Source organism: Ammodytes marinus (assembly GCF_949987685.1).
Source record: "Ammodytes marinus genome assembly, chromosome: 13".
NCBI lineage: Eukaryota > Metazoa > Chordata > Actinopteri > Uranoscopiformes > Ammodytidae > Ammodytes > Ammodytes marinus.
Genome location: NC_137217.1, coordinates 16,133,412 through 16,147,329, shown reverse-complemented (window position 1 = coordinate 16,147,329; position 13,918 = coordinate 16,133,412).

Sequence of the window (13,918 nt, the reverse complement as noted above, 5' to 3'; positions counted from 1 at the left end):
CATAACTCCTTAACCGTAGGTCCTATCATCATCAAACTTGCTGGGTATGTGCAGAAGTCATGTGGTTGCATGTCCATCGAAGCTTATCGAGATCAACCCATAGGGGGCGCCACCAATGGGCGGGGCTTAATAACACGTTGGCCCTAACTCCTTAACCATAGGTCCTATCATCATGAAACTTGCTGGGTATGTGCAGAAGTCATGTGGTAGCATGACCATCGAAGCTTATCGAGATTAACCCAAAGGGGGCGCCACAAATGGGCGGGGCATAATAACACGTTGGCCATAACTCCTTAACCATAGGTCCTATCATCATCAAACTTGCTGGGTATGTGCAGAAGTCATGTGGTAGCATGTCCCTCGAAGCTTATCGCGATTAACCCGTAGGGGGCGCCACAGGGGCGGGGCCTATCCACAAATTGGCCATAACTCCTTAACCATAGGTCCTATCATCATCAAACTTGCTGGGTGTGTGCAGAAGTCATGTGGTAATATGTCCCTCGAAGCTTATCGCGATTAACCCATAGGGGGCGCCACAAAAGTCACCCGACTCCGATTGACTTGAAATTGATTACACATGTACAGCTCATGGTGCTCTACAATTTCGCTCCGAGGAATTTTTTTTTAATTTCCGCTAGGGGGCGCTGTTCTTAATCCCTGACTGAAGAAAGTTTCTAGCTCCTTCTCCTCCCACACCGTTTCACTTAGACATTCAAAATTTTCACTGAACGTGCGCCCCTACCCCGCGGGGTGTGCTATTATACAGTTTTTTGAAATTCCGCTAGGGGGCGCTGTTATTAAGCCCCGACTGAAAAAGTTTGAGAGGCCGCGCCCCGCACGCCGTAAGTCCGATTGACTTGAAATTTCTCACAGAGCTGTATGATAGGGTGCTCTACAAAAAAGCCTCTTGGACCATAAAAGTCAACCTGGAAATATTTTCGGCTAATTAGCATAAACTGAAATACAGGGTTTTAACCACTACTTTTTCCAGATTTACTCTATCGACACCAAACGTCTCACGAAGCCCCGGGGGACTGTGACGCACGTCTCCGAAAAATATCAGTAGGATAGCTTGGAAAACATGGCCGCCATTGACTAAAACGTTTACGCATGGGGCGGGGCTTAATTACAAATTGGCCATAACTCGTTGGCCGTAGGTCCTATCGTCGTGAAACTCGCAGGATACGTGCGGAAGACGTGCGGTGGCGTGGCCCTCTAAGCTCGTCGAGGTCAACCCGCGGGGGGCGCCACGAATGCGAAAACCGTCATTCGCCGACGCGATGTTTGCCGGGCCACGCCCCTTTCCCCCCGACTCCGATCGACTCGTCGTTTGTCGGACGCACGCGGCTCGCGTCGCTCTACGGTAAAGCCTCTGGGACCGCGGGGGTCGGCCGCGATTTTTTCCCTTCCCCGATTCGCTTCCCCAAATTTCTAGCTGCTTCTCCTCCCACACCGTTACACGCAGACATGCCAAAATTTCGCACAACGTGCGTCCCCACCCCCCGGGGTGTGCTATTATACAGTTTTTTGAATTTCCGCTAGGGGGCGCTGTTATGAAGTCCCGACTGAAAAAAGTTTGAGAGGCCACGCCCCGCACACCGTAACTCCGATTGACTTGAAATTTCTCACACAGGTGTATGTTAGGGTGCTCTACAAAAAAGCCTCTTGGACCATAAAAAGTGTTCTGGGAATATTTTCGGCTAATTAGCATAAACTGAAAAACAGCGTGTTATCCACAACTTTCGGAAATTTGACTGTATCAACACCAAATTTCTCGTGAAGCCCCGGGGGACTACAATAAACATACCCGTAAAAGATTAGTAGGACAACTTGAAAAACATGGCCGCCATTGACCAAAACGTTTACGCAGGGGCGGGGCATAATAACACGTTGGCCATAACTCCTTAACCATACGTCCTATCATCATGAAACTTGCTGGGTATGTGCAGAAGTCATGTGGTAGCATGTCCATCGAAACATATCGAGATTAACCCAAAGGGGGCGCCACAAATGGGTGGGGCTTAATAACACGTTGGCCATAACTCCTTAACCGTAGGTCCTATCATCATCAAACTTGCTGGGTATGTGCAGAAGTCATGTGGTTGCATGTCCATCGAAGCTTATCGAGATCAACCCATAGGGGGCGCCACCAATGGGCGGGGCTTAATAACACGTTGGCCCTAACTCCTTAACCATAGGTCCTATCATCATGAAACTTGCTGGGTATGTGCAGAAGTCATGTGGTAGCATGACCATCGAAGCTTATCGAGATTAACCCAAAGGGGGCGCCACAAATGGGCGGGGCATAATAACACGTTGGCCATAACTCCTTAACCATAGGTCCTATCATCATCAAACTTGCTGGGTATGTGCAGAAGTCATGTGGTAGCATGTCCCTCGAAGCTTATCGCGATTAACCCGTAGGGGGCGCCACAGGGGCGGGGCCTATCCACAAATTGGCCATAACTCCTTAACCATAGGTCCTATCATCATCAAACTTGCTGGGTGTGTGCAGAAGTCATGTGGTAATATGTCCCTCGAAGCTTATCGCGATTAACCCATAGGGGGCGCCACAAAAGTCACCCGACTCCGATTGACTTGAAATTGATTACACATGTACAGCTCATGGTGCTCTACAATTTCGCTCCGAGGAATTTTTTTTTAATTTCCGCTAGGGGGCGCTGTTCTTAATCCCTGACTGAAGAAAGTTTCTAGCTCCTTCTCCTCCCACACCGTTTCACTTAGACATTCAAAATTTTCACTGAACGTGCGCCCCTACCCCGCGGGGTGTGCTATTATACAGTTTTTTGAAATTCCGCTAGGGGGCGCTGTTATTAAGCCCCGACTGAAAAAGTTTGAGAGGCCGCGCCCCGCACGCCGTAAGTCCGATTGACTTGAAATTTCTCACAGAGCTGTATGATAGGGTGCTCTACAAAAAAGCCTCTTGGACCATAAAAGTCAACCTGGAAATATTTTCGGCTAATTAGCATAAACTGAAATACAGGGTTTTAACCACTACTTTTTCCAGATTTACTCTATCGACACCAAACGTCTCACGAAGCCCCGGGGGACTGTGACGCACGTCTCCGAAAAATATCAGTAGGATAGCTTGGAAAACATGGCCGCCATTGACTAAAACGTTTACGCATGGGGCGGGGCTTAATTACAAATTGGCCATAACTCGTTGGCCGTAGGTCCTATCGTCGTGAAACTCGCAGGATACGTGCGGAAGACGTGCGGTGGCGTGGCCCTCTAAGCTCGTCGAGGTCAACCCGCGGGGGGCGCCACGAATGCGAAAACCGTCATTCGCCGACGCGATGTTTGCCGGGCCACGCCCCTTTCCCCCCGACTCCGATCGACTCGTCGTTTGTCGGACGCACGCGGCTCGCGTCGCTCTACGGTAAAGCCTCTGGGACCGCGGGGGTCGGCCGCGATTTTTTCCCTTCCCCGATTCGCGCGGGGGCGGCCCGTACTTTCCAAATCTCCGCGGGATTTCTAGTTCTTCTTCTTATTCTCCCCCAAATTTCTAGCTGCTTCTCCTCCCACACTGTTACACGCAGACATGCCAAAATTTCGCACAACGTGCGTCCCCACCCCCCGGGGTGTGCTATTATACAGTTTTTCCGAATTCCGCTAGGGGGCGCTGTTATGAAGTCCCCACTGAAAAACTTTGAGAGGCCACGCCCCGCACACCGTAACTCCGATTGACTTGAAATTTCTCACACAGGTGTATGTTAGGGTGCTCTACAAAAAAGCCTCTTGGACCATAAAAAGTGTTCTGGGAATATTTTCGGCTAATTAGCATAAACTGAAAAACAGCGTGTTATCCACAACTTTCGGGAATTTGACTGTATCAACACCAAATTTCTCGTGAAGCCCCGGGGGACTACAATAAACATACCCGTAAAAGATTAGTAGGACAACTTGAAAAACATGGCCGCCATTGACCAAAACGTTTACGCAGGGGCGGGGCATAATAACACGTTGGCCATAACTCCTTAACCATAGGTCCTATCATCATGAAACTTGCTGGGTATGTGCAGAAGTCATGTGGTAGCATGTCCATCGAAGCATATCGAGATTAACCCAAAGGGGGCGCCACAAATGGGCGGGGCTTAATAACACGTTGGCCATAACTCCTTAACCGTAGGTCCTATCATCATCAAGCTTGCTGGGTATGTGCAGAAGTCATGTGGTTGCATGTCCATCGAAGCTTATCGAGATCAACCCATAGGGGGCGCCACCAATGGGCGGGGCTTAATAACACGTTGGCCCTAACTCCTTAACCATAGGTCCTATCATCATGAAACTTGCTGGGTGTGTGCAGAAGTCATGTGGTAGCATGACCATCGAAGCTTATCGAGATTAACCCAAAGGGGGCGCCACAAATGGGCGGGGCTTAATAACACGTTGGCCATAACTCCTTAACCATAGGTCCTATCATCATCAAACTTGCTGGGTATGTGCAGAACTCATGTGGTAGTATGTCCTTCTAAGCTTATCGCGATTTAACCATAGGGGGCGCCACAGGGGCGGGGCCTATCCACAAATTGGCTATAACTCCTTAACAATAGGTTCTATCATCATCAAACTTGCTGGGTGTGTGCAGAAGTCATGTGGTAGCATGTCCCTCGAAGCTTATCGCGATTAACCCGTAGGGGGCGCCACAGGGGCGGGGCCTATCCACAAATTGGCCATAACTCCTTAACCATAGGTCCTATCATCATCAAACTTGCTGGGTGTGTGCAGAAGTCATGTGGTAGCATGTCCCTTGAAGCTTATCGCGATTAACCCGTAGGGGGCGCCACAAAAGTCACCCGACTCCGATTGACTTGAAATTGATTGCACATGTACAGCTCATGGTACTCTACAATTTCGCTCAAAGGAATTTTTTTTTAATTTCCGGTAGGGGGCGCTGTTATTAATCCCCGACTGAAGAAAGTTTGAGAGACCGCGCCCCGCACACCGTAAGTCCGATTGACTTGAAATTTCTCACACTGGTGTATTTTAGGGTGCTCTACAAAAAAGCCTCTCGGACCATAAGAGTCAACCTGGAAATACTTTCGGCTAATTGGCATAAACTGAAAAAAAGGGTTTTATCCACAACTTTTTCAAGTGTTACTCCATCAACACCAAATGTCTCACGAAGCCCCGGGGGACTATGACGCACGTCTCCGAAAAATATCGGTAGGACAGCTTCAAAAACATGGCCGCCGTTGACTAAAACGTTCACGCAGGGGCGGGGCTTAATAACACGTTGGCCGTAACTCATTGACCGTAGGTCCTATCATCACGAAACTCGCAGGATACGTGCAAAAGACATGCGGTAGCGTGTCCCTCTAAGCTCGTCGAGGTCAACCCGTAGGGGGCGCCACAAATGCGAAAAACGTCATTCGCCGATGCAATGTTTGCCAGGCCACGCCCCTTTCCCCCCGACTCCGATCGACTCGTCGTTTGTCGGACGCGCGCGGCTCGCGTCGCTCTACGGTAAAGCCTCTGGGACCGCGGGGGTCGGCCGCGATTTTTTTCCTTCCCCGATTCGCGCGGGGGCGGCCCGTACTTTCCAAATCTCCGCGGGATTTCTAGTTCTTCTTCTGACTTCTTCTTCTTATTCTGCCTCAAATTTTCTAGCTCTATCTCCTCCCACACCGTTGCACGTAGAAACGCAAAAATTTCACACAACGTGCACCCCAACCCCCCGGGGTGTGCTATTATACAGTTTTTCCCCTTTCCGCTAGGGGGCGCTGTAATGAATTCCCGACTAAAATAACTTTGAGAGGCCACGCCCCTCACGCCGTAAGTCCGAATGACTTGAAATTTCTCACACAGGTGTATGTTAGGGAGCTCTACAAAAAAGCCTCTGGGACCATAAAAAGTCTTCAGGGAATATTTCCCGCTAATTAGCATAAAGTGAAAAACAGCGTGTTATCCACAACTTTCTGCAATTAGACTGTATCGACACCAAATTTCTCGTGAAGCCCCGGGGGACTACAATAAACATACCCGTAAAAGATTAGTTGGACAACTTGAAAAACATGGCCGCCATTGACCAAAATGTTTACGCAGGGGCGGGGCTTAAAAACACGTTGGCCATAACTCCTTAACCGTAGGTCCTATCATCATCAAACTTGCTGGGTATGTGCAGAAGTCATGTGGTAGCATGCCCCTTCGAAGCTTATCGCCATTAACCCATAGGGGGCGCCACAAATGGGCGGGGCATAATAACACGTTGGCCCTAACTCCTTAACCATAGGTCCTATCATCATCAAACTTGCTGGGTATGTGCAGAAGTCATGTGGTAGCATGTCCCTCGAAGCTTATCGAGATTAACCCATAGGGGGCGCCACAGGGGCGGGGCCTATCCACAAATTGGCCATAACTCCTTAACCATAGGTCCTATCATCATCAAACTTGCTGGGTGTGTGCAGAAGTCATGTGGTAGCATGTCCCTCGAAGCTTATCGCGATTAACCCGTAGGGGGCGCCACAGGGGCGGGGCCTATCCACAAATTGGCCATAACTCCTTAACCATAGGTCCTATCATCATGAAACTTGCTGGGTATGTGCAGAAGTCATGTAGTAGCATGTCCCTTGAAGCTTATCGCGATTAACCCATAGGGGGCGCCACAAAAGTCACCCGACTCCGATTGACTTGAAATTGATTGCACATGTACAGCTCATGGTGCTCTACAATATAGCCTCTCAGAATTTTTTTGTAATTTCCGCTAGGGGGCGCTATAATTAAACCCAGACTGAAGAAAGTTTGAGAGGCCACGCCCCGCACACCGTAAGTCCGATTGACTTGAAATTTCTCACACAGGTGTATGTTACGGTGATCTACAAAAAAGCCTCTTGGACCATAAAAGTCAACCTGGAGATATTTTCGGCTAATTAGCATACACTGAAAAACAGGGTTTTAACCACAACTTTTTCCAGTTTTACTCTATCGACACCAAATTTCTCACGAAGGCCCGGGGGACTATGACGCACGTCTGCGAAAAATATCAGTAGGATAGCTTGGAAAACATGGCCGCCATTGACTAAAACGTTTACGCAGGGGCGGGGCTTAATTACAAATTGGCCATAACTCGTTGCCCGTAGGTCCTATCGTCGTGAAACTCGCGGGATACGTGCGGAAGACATGCGGTGGCGTGTCCCTCTAAGCTCGTCGAGGTTAACCCACAGGGGGCGCCGCGAATGCGAAAACCGTCATTCAACGACGCGATGTTTGCCGGGCCACGCCCCTTTCCCCCCGACTCCGATCGACTCGTCGTCTGTCGGACGCGCGCGGCTCGCGTCGCTCTACGGTAAAGCCTCTGGGACCGCGGGGGTCGGCCGCGATTTTTTCCCTTCCCCGATTCGCGCGGGGGCGGCCCGTACTTTCCAAATCTCCGCGGGATTTCTAGTTAAGTACGGGCACTCAAGCATTGAGGGCCCGTAATTATTACTCTCCACCATACTTATTCTGCTTCTTCTTCTTCTTCTTCTTCTTATTCTCCCCCAAATTTCTAGCTGCTTCTCCTCCCACACCGTTTCACGCAGACATGCAAAAATTTCGCACAACGTGCGTCCCCACCCCCCGGGGTGTGCTATTATACAGTTTTTCCGAATTCCGCTAGGGGGCGCTGTAATGAGGTCCCGACTGAAAGAACTTTGAAAGGCCACGCCCCGCACGCCGTAACTCCGATTGACTTGAAATTTCTCACACAGGTGTATGTTAGGGTGCTCTACAAAAAAGCCTCTTGGACCATAAAAAGTGTTCTGGGAATATTTTCGGCTAATTAGCATAAACTGAAAAACAGCGTGTTATCCACAACTTTCGGAAATTTGACTGTATCAACACCAAATTTCTCGTGAAGCCCCGGGGGACTACAATAAACATACCCGTAAAAGATTAGTAGGACAACTTGAAAAACATGGCCGCCATTGACCAAAACGTTTACGCAGGGGCGGGGCATAATAACACGTTGGCCATAACTCCTTAACCATAGGTCCTATCATCATGAAACTTGCTGGGTATGTGCAGAAGTCATGTGGTAGCATGTCCATCGAAGCATATCGAGATTAACCCAAAGGGGGCGCCACAAATGGGCGGGGCTTAATAACACGTTGGCCATAACTCCTTAACCGTAGGTCCTATCATCATCAAACTTGCTGGGTATGTGCAGAAGTCATGTGGTTGCATGTCCATCGAAGCTTATCGAGATCAACCCATAGGGGGCGCCACCAATGGGCGGGGCTTAATAACACGTTGGCCCTAACTCCTTCACCATAGGTCCTATCATCATGAAACTTGCTGGGTATGTGCAGAAGTCATGTGGTAGCATGACCATCGAAGCTTATCGAGATTAACCCAAAGGGGGCGCCACAAATGGGCGGGGCTTAATAACACGTTGGCCATAACTCCTTAACCGTAGGTCCTATCATCATCAAACTTGCTGGGTATGTGCAGAAGTCATGTGGTAGTATGTCCTTCTAAGCTTATCGCGATTTAACCATAGGGGGCGCCACAGGGGCGGGGCCTATCCACAAATTGGCCATAACTCCTTAACCATAGGTCCTATCATCATCAAACTTGCTGGGTGTGTGCAGAAGTCATGTGGTAGCATGTCCCTCGAAGCTTATCGCGATTAACCCGTAGGGGGCGCCACAGGGGCGGGGCCTATCCACAAATTGGCCATAACTCCTTAACCATAGGTCCTATCATCATGAAACTTGCTGGGTATGTGCAGAAGTCATGTGGTAGCATGTCCCTTGAAGCTTATCGCGATTAACCCATAGGGGGCGCCACAAAAGTCACCCGACTCCGATTGACTTGAAATTGATTGCACATGTACAGCTCATGGTGCTCTACAATTTCGCTCAAAGGAATTTTTTTTTAATTTCCGGTAGGGGGCGCTGTTATTAATCCCCGACTGAAGAAAGTTTGAGAGGCCGCGCCCCGCACACCGTAAGTCCGATTGACTTGAAATTTCTCACACTGGTGTATTTTAGGGTGCTCTACAAAAAAGCCTCTCGGACCATAAGAGTCAACCTGGAAATACTTTCGGCTAATTGGCATAAACTGAAAAACAGGGTTTTATCCACAACTTTTTCACGTTTTACTCCATCGACACCAAATGTCTGACGAAGCCCCGGGGGACTGTGACGCACGTCTCCGAAAAATATCGGTAGGATAGCTTGGAAAACATGGCCGCCATTGACTAAAACGTTTACGCAGGGGCGGGGCTTAATTACAAATTGGCCATAACTCGTTGCCCGTAGGTCCTATCGTCGTGAAACTCGCGGGATACGTGCGGAAGACACGCGGTGGCGTGTCCCTCTAAGCTCGTCGAGGTTAACCCGCAGGGGGCGCCACAAATGCGAAAACCGTCCTTCGCCGACGCGATGTTTCCCGGGCCACGCCCCTTTCCCCCGACTCCGATCGACTCGTCGTTTGTCGGACGCGCGCGGCTCGCGTCGCTCTACGGTAAAGCCTCTGGGACCGCGGGGGTCGGCCGTGATTTTTTTCCTTCCCCGATTCGCGCGGGGGCGGCCCGTACTTTCCAAATCTCCGCGGGATTTCTAGTTAAGTACGGGCTCCTAGTTTACTAGGAGCCCGTAATTAATACTCTCCACCATACTTATTCTTCTGACTTCTTCTTATTCTGCCTCACATTTTCTAGCTGCTTCTCCTCCCACACCGTTACACGCAGACATGCAAAAATTTCGCTCAACGTGCGTCCCCACCCCGCGGGGTGTGCTATTATACAGTTTTTTGAATTTCCGCTAGGGGGCGCTGTAATGAAGTCCCGACTGAACGAACTTTGAGAGGCCACGCCCCGCACGCCGTAACTCCGATTGACTTGAAATTTCTCACACAGGTGTATGTTAGGGTGCTCTACAAAAAAGCCTCTGGGACCATAAAAATTCTTCAGGGAATATTTCCCGCTAATTAGCATAAAGTGAACAAACAGCGTGTTATCCACGACTTTCTGCAATTTGACTGTATCAACACCAAATTTCTCGTGAAGCCCCGGGGGACTACAATAAACATACCCGTAAAACATTAGTAGGACAACTTGAAAAACATGGCCGCCATTGACCAAAATGTTTACGCAGGGGCGGGGCTTAAAAACACGCTGCCTCACATTTTCTAGCTGCTTCTCCTCCCACACCGTTACACGCAGACATGCAAAAATTTCGCACAACGTGCGTCCCCACCCCGCGGGGTGTGCTATTATACAGTTTTTTGAATTTCCGCTAGGGGGCGCTGTAATGAAGTCCCGACTGAACGAACTTTGAGAGGCCACGCCCCGCACGCCGTAACTCCGATTGACTTGAAATTTCTCACACAGGTGTATGTTAGGGTGCTCTACAAAAAAGCCTCTGGGACCATAAAAATTCTTCAGGGAATATTTCCCGCTAATTAGCATAAAGTGAAAAAACAGCGTGTTATCCACGACTTTCTGCAATTTGACTGTATCAACACCAAATTTCTCGTGAAGCCCCGGGGGACTACAATAAACATACCCGTAAAACATTAGTAGGACAACTTGAAAAACATGGCCGCCATTGACCAAAATGTTTACGCAGGGGCGGGGCTTAAAAACACGTTGGCCATAACTCCTTAACCATTGGTCCTATCATCATCAAACTTGCTGGGTATGTGCAGAAGTCATGTGGTAGCATGTCCATCGAAGCTTATCGAGATTAACCCATAGGGGGCGCCACAGGGGCGGGGTCTATCCACTAATTGGCCATAACTCCTTAACCATAGGTCCTTTCATCATCAAACTTGCTGGGTATGTGCAGAAGTCATGTGGTAGCATGTCCCTCGAAGCTTATCGCGATTAACCCATAGGGGGCGCCACAAAAGTCACCCGACTCCGATTGACTTGAAATTGATTACACATGTACAGCTCATGGTGCTCTACAATTGCGCTCCAAGGAATTTCTTTCTAATTTCCGCTAGGGGGCGCTGTTATTAATCCCCGACTGAAGAAAGTTTGAGAGGCCACGCCCCGCACGCCGTAACTCCGATTGACTTGAAATTTCTCACACTGGTGTATGTTAGGGTGCTCTACAAAAAAGCCTCTGGGACCATAAAAAGTCTTCAGGGAATATTTCCCGCTAATTAGCATAAAGTGAAAAACAGCGTGTTATCCACAGCTTTCCGAAATTTGATTGTATCAACACCAAATTTCTCAATTTCTCACACTGGTGTATGTTAGGGTGCTCTACAAAAAAGCCTCTGGGACCATAAAAAGTCTTCAGGGAATATTTCCCGCTAATTAGCATAAAGTGAAAAACAGCGTGTTATCCACAGCTTTCCGAAATTTGATTGTATCAACACCACATTTCTCGTGAAGCCCCGGGGGACTACAATAAACATACCCGTAAAAGATTAGTAGGACAACTTGAAAAACATGGCCGCCATTGACCAAAAAGTTTACGCAGGGGCGGGGCTTAATAACACGTTGGCCATAACTCCTTAACCATAGGTCCTATCATCATCAAACTTGCTGGGTATGTGCGGAAGTCATGTGGTAGCATGTCCATCGGAGCTTATCGAGGTTAACCCATAGGGGGCGCCACAAATGTCACCCGACTCCGATTGACTTCAAATTTCTTACACATGTACAGCTCATGGTGCTCTACAATATAGCCTCTCGGACAACAGGGGTCAGCCATGATTATTTTTTTCGCCGCCATTGCCCAAAAAGTTTACGCAGGGGCGGGGCTTAATAACACGTTGGCCATAACTCCTTAACCGTAGGTCCTATCATCAACAAACTTGCTGGGTATGTGCAGAAGTCATGTGGTAGCGTGTCCCTCGAAGCTTATCGCGATTAACCCATAGGGGGCGCCACAAAGTCACCCGACTCCGATTGACTTGAAATTGATTACACATGTACAGCTCATGGTGCTCTACAATATAGCCTCTCAGAATTTTTTTGTAATTTCCGCTAGGGGGCGCTATAATTAAACCCAGACTGAAGAAAGTTTGACAGGCCACGCCCCGCACGCCGTAAGTCCGATTGACTTGAAATTTCTCACACGGCTGTATGATAGGGCGCTCTACAAAAAAGCCTCTTGGACCATAGAAGTCAACCTGGAAATATTTTCGGCTAATTAGCATAAACTGAAAAACAGGGTTTTATCCACAACTTTTTCACGTTTCACTCTATCGACACCAAACGTCTCACGAAGCCCCGGGGGACTGTGACGCACGTCTCCGAAAAATATCAGTAGGATAGCTTGGAAAACATGGCCGCTATTGACTAAAACGTTGACGCAGGGGCGGGGCTTAATTACAAATTGGCCATAACTCGTTGACCGTAGGTCCTATCGTCGTGAAACTCGCAGGATACGTGCGGAAGACATGCGGTGGCGTGGCCCTCTAAGCTCGTCGAGGTTAACCCGCAGGGGGCGCCACAAATGCGAAAACCGTCATTCAACGACGCAATGTTTGCCGGGCCACGCCCCTTTCCCCCCGACTCCGATCGACTCGTCGTTTGTCGGACGCGCGCGGCTCGCGTCGCTCTACGGTAAAGCCTCTGGGACCGCGGGGGTCGGCCGTGATTTTTTCCCTTCCCCGATTCGCGCGGGGGCGGCCCGTACTTTCCAAATCTCCGCGGGATTTCTAGTTCTTCTTCTGACTTCTTCTTATTCTGCCTCAAATTTCTAGCTGCTTCTCCTCCCACACCGTTGCACGTAGAAACGCAAAAATTTCGCACAACGTGCGTCCCCACCCCACGGGGTGTGCTATTATACAGTTTTTCCGATTTCCGCTAGGGGGCGCTGTTAAGAAGTCCCGACTGAAAGAACTTTGAGAGGCCACGCCCCGCACGCCGTAACTCCGATTGACTTGAAACTTCTCACACTGGTGTATGTTAGGGTGCTCTGCAAAAAAGCCTCTGGGACCATAAAAAGTCTTCAGGGAATATTTCCCGCTAATTAGCATAAAGTGAAAAACAGCGTGTTATCCACAACTTTCTGCAATTTGACTGTATCGACACCAAATTTCTCGTGAAGCCACGGGGGACTACAATAAACATACCCGTAAAAGATTAGTAGTACAACTTGAAAAACATGGCCGCCATTGACCAAAACGCTTACGCAGGGGCGGGGCATAATAACACGTTGGCCATAACTCCTTAACCATAGGTCCTATCATCATGAAACTTGCTGGGTATGTGCAGAAGTCATGTGGTTGCATGCCCATCGAAGCTTATCGAGATCAACCCATAGGGGGCGCCACAAATGGGCGGGGCTTAATAACACGTTGACCATAACTCCTTAACCATAGGTCCTATCATCATGAAACTTGCTGGGTATGTGCAGAAGTCATGTGGTTGCATGCCCATCGAAGCTTATCGCGATTTACCCATAGGGGGCGCCACAGGGGCGGGGCCTATCCACAAATTGGCCATAACTCCTTAACCGTAGGTCCTATCATCATCAAACTTGCTGGGTATGTGCAGAAGTCATGTTGTAGCATGTACCTCGAAGCTTATCGCGATTAACCCATAGGGGGCGCCGCAGGGGCGGGGCCTATCCACAAATTGGCCATAACTCCTTAACCGTAGGTCCTATCATCATCAAACTTGCTGGGTATGTGCAGAAGTCATGTGGTAGCATGTCCCTCCAAGCTTATCGCGATTAACCCATAGGGGGCGCCACAAAAGTCACCCGAGTCCGATTGACTTGAAATTGATTACACATGTACAGCTCATGGTGCTCTACAATATAGCCTCTCAGAATTTTTTTGTATTTTCCGCTAGGGGGCGCTATAATTAAACCCAGACTGAAGAAAGTTTGAGAGGCCGCGCCCCGCACACCGTAAGTCCGATTGACTTGAAATTTCTCACACGGCTGTATGGTAGGGTGCTCTACAAAAAAGCCTCTCGGACCATAAAAGTCAACCTGGAAATGTT